Genomic DNA, 3,573 nt, shown 5'->3' on the forward strand with positions numbered 1-3,573 from the left:
TCCGTTTTTATAAACAATTGTCCCCCTCAAACCCAAAGCGTATGAACGCTAATCCATAAAATGAACATAAACAATTGAACACTTGAAATAATAATTGTCCCCCTAACAACCAAAAGCGTGAGAACGCTAACTCAGCAATTAAAATCGGACCAATCAAATCATCGAAATATCAATCACGCCACCAAAGGGCTCCCAAATTTAGCTTATAAATATAACCATAAGACATTTTTGTAATCAGTTCTAAGTTTTCATTCAAATAATAAAGTACGTTGCTTTTAACTCACAAAAAATATCTTTTTTTTCCTTATTGGGAAAATTGGATATTTAATTATATATTCCTGATCAGCGTAAGAAGCTGAGACGACAAAATTATGACAGCCAACTACTAAAATGAAATATGTTATTTTGGTTTTTTATTTTTTTGGTTTTTATAATTTGTTTAAAGGGAGTAAAAATGTCTCCTTTCTCTCATTTTTCAAATGCTTTGATCGAATTGGCTGTAATTCAGATATTTGCTTCTTGAAATATAGTTAGTAACTTTTCAAATGTTTTTAGTCATATTGGTACTATTGTCATTTTCCAAACACTTTTTTCCCCAACCTTAAAAAATTCCTTCTATAATTTTCATTTTGAATATATGTAATTATGTATGTGCTTACCTTTTTAGTAGTTGTCCATTTCCACTCACCTTTCACTATTTACTTGGAGACTTGAAGAATAACCTCAAGAATCGTATTATTTTTATGTTGGATCGTTTCAGCTCATTAAAGTTGATATACCCGAATTATCGCTTAATATTAAAGAAAAAACAAATAAATTTATATATGTGACCTAAACCCAAAATCTGATATTTAAGCAAACTATTAGAACAATTTTATAATCTTCTTCTCCGCTCTAATAGCGCTAATGACGCTTCTTTATTTACCGGGGGTTGCCGTACCGCAAATTTTCAGCGTTGCCCATAATTTCTCATAAGCTGCCACTGATGGGCAGCACTTACACTTCAGACTTGCACTTTGCACATGTTTAAGGAATTAAATAAGTTTTTTTTTTTACAAGTTTAATTTTTGTTTTTATAAATTTACAGTATATAATAACTAATTTGTATATATTTCCTAATTGAAATGAATAAAACAGGTGGTATGTCCTTTATTTAATAAACTTTTTTAACATTTAAGTGAATACATATGTGTATACAGTATATGTATGTATACATATGTATGTATGTATGTGAATGTATTTGTCTGGCGTGGCAGACAGCGTGGCGTCGCTCAGCAATTTAACACATGTTTTGCGATTTCTTCTTTTTTTTTTTTTACAGCTCAACCCAAGGTAATCTAAAATATGTATGTAAGTATTTAGCCACATTTAAAATTCATACATTAACTTCTTACAGCAAAGACGTCCAACTGGGACACTTCAGAATGGAAAAGCTGCCGGTAAGTAAAACTTACCTTGAGGTGTCTTAAGGGGTTACGCCACCCCTGAAAAAAAACAAAACATTTTTTTGAAAAAAAAAAACCATTTTTTTTTGGCTCTAAAAATTCTCTATAGTTTTAAGAATCTTTTACACTTTACATCATATCGGTATTCGATTTAGTTCCGAAGTTACAGCGTTTAGAAGTGAGCGCGGCCGAGTCGGCCCCGACGCGGTACATTATTTTCTTTTGCGTTTTTCTCGAAACTACTTTTTTTGACCCGGGGTGTCAAATATCTCCGAATCTACTGGACCAATTTGGCTTAAATTTTTACCACATATTCTTTAAAGTGTTGGGTATCCGCCCACGTAAGATTTTTTGATTTAAGGTCCTGTTTGGAAGTTATGAATTTTTTTAGCCAAAAATGTTCTCCGAAAAAAGCGTTTTCTGTTCAAACAGTCGCCATTTTGCCAAAAAAAATTAAAAAAAAAAAATCCTACGTGGGCGGATAGCCATAGCCTTCCTGAATAACAAGATTTTTTTTTGGATTTTTCGGGTGATGTTTAGCCGAGAAATTTGACACCCCACCTGCAAGGATTTAGAAATCATGGTGGCACTTGCCGGCCCATATCTCTGCCATTTTGTTTTAAAAAAAATTTTTTAAAACTAAATTGTATACTGGCCGCACAGCAATAATTCATTTTTTCACCTGTTTTTTGGACCTCAGGGGTGGCGTAATCCCTTAAATAAATGTATTTATTCCTTTATTTATTTTAGCAGATTTAGTTCCCCAAACCACCACAAACGTCTGAATCAACTCCAAACTTGACACCACAAGAAAAAAATGTATGTAACTAAAATGGTCCAATTAAAAAACTTCAAATTCTTTAAATTGTTTTTTCAGATTTCTTCAACGGCTCGCAGTGCTTGGGGTAAATGTTTCTTAATCTTAAAATAAATTTGTTGTACACAAAATAATCCAATATAAATATGTTTTGTAGAAAAGAATTTTGACGTATTTGGTCCAATAGTCGATAAAATGGATTTACTCGCAACCTTAAGGCGGATAGGATTATATGTGGTTTTCCACGTAATCGACAATTGGTATTTCATGTTCAATTTGGCGAAATCGAGGAAGTTGTGACCCAACCTGATATGAAAAAATATGCACCACAGCTTCTAATTGATTTTTATATTGGAAATTTAGATGATGGTCCACTTGACAATTGCAAAAGTGAGTGAAACTTTTTCTTTTGTATATCATTTGGTTTAACTGCATATATGTACATATATACAATTTAAGTTTATTTGATGGAAACTAATGCCTATTAAAGGCAACGACAACTTAAAGACGCTGCTGCTGTCAAAGAGATTATCGAATTTTGAAGCACCTTTTGGCAGACAGCATTAGGACTCATATTCAGACACGTTGACAATCACGACTTAGACGTCGGCAACACGCCCACACGTTCAATACGAATAAATCAGGCAAAGCATCTAAATCTAAATTGTATCGCATTGTGGCACACACAGAGCAATCCCTCCGCCCCTTTCCACAACTACAATATGTATTTGATATTGAGAAGCTTACAACGGTTTTGTATTTCCTCCAGTAGAGCACATCCATCGAATAAAGGAATCAAGTTGAAGTAGGTGATGAGAGAGACAGTATACCTTCCAATTGGCTACCATGTTGATATCGTATCCATTTCGTGGCAGTAGTAAACAACCTGCCACAATTTCCCTCTATTGAAAATGGCAACGGATTGCGATTCTGTCTGCCACAACTGATAAATAAAAAGAGAAATATGCTGACAGCTCTTATTTACAGAGTGTTGAAATAATCTAAGTAAAACCCCTCACAATTTTGTTTAAATCACTTAAAAAAGCTTTTTCAAAAATTTCATTATTTTAGGGACTCAAGAAAGAAGCTGAGTTAAATTACTTCCATACATTCACTTTTATTGTAAATTATATAAATATGACTTAAATTCGATATATATAACGGACTTTTGTGATTACTCCATACAATTTCTGTTTTGTTGTGAAAAGTGATTCCTTTTGTTAAATTTTCTGATGCTTTTTGCAAGCAGTCTTATCTCTACTTATGAAATTATTAACCTTATCGATTATTTATATTCAGCTCATTTTATAC

General features: G+C 32.8%; 1 long non-coding RNA gene across 1 annotated transcript; it reads left to right on the plus strand.

The window, feature by feature from the left end:
* Positions 1-1,121: 1,121 nt before the first annotated feature.
* On the plus strand, positions 1,122-2,212 carry LOC124461139. The gene is made up of 4 exons (XR_006954947.1): positions 1,122-1,140; positions 1,322-1,332; positions 1,397-1,439; positions 2,199-2,212. It is a non-coding gene; the product is annotated as an uncharacterized LOC124461139 (long non-coding RNA).
* The last annotated feature ends 1,361 nt before the right edge of the window (positions 2,213-3,573 follow it).

Source organism: Drosophila willistoni, unplaced genomic scaffold (genome assembly GCF_018902025.1).
Source record: "Drosophila willistoni isolate 14030-0811.24 unplaced genomic scaffold, UCI_dwil_1.1 Seg209.1, whole genome shotgun sequence".
NCBI lineage: Eukaryota > Metazoa > Arthropoda > Insecta > Diptera > Drosophilidae > Drosophila > Drosophila willistoni.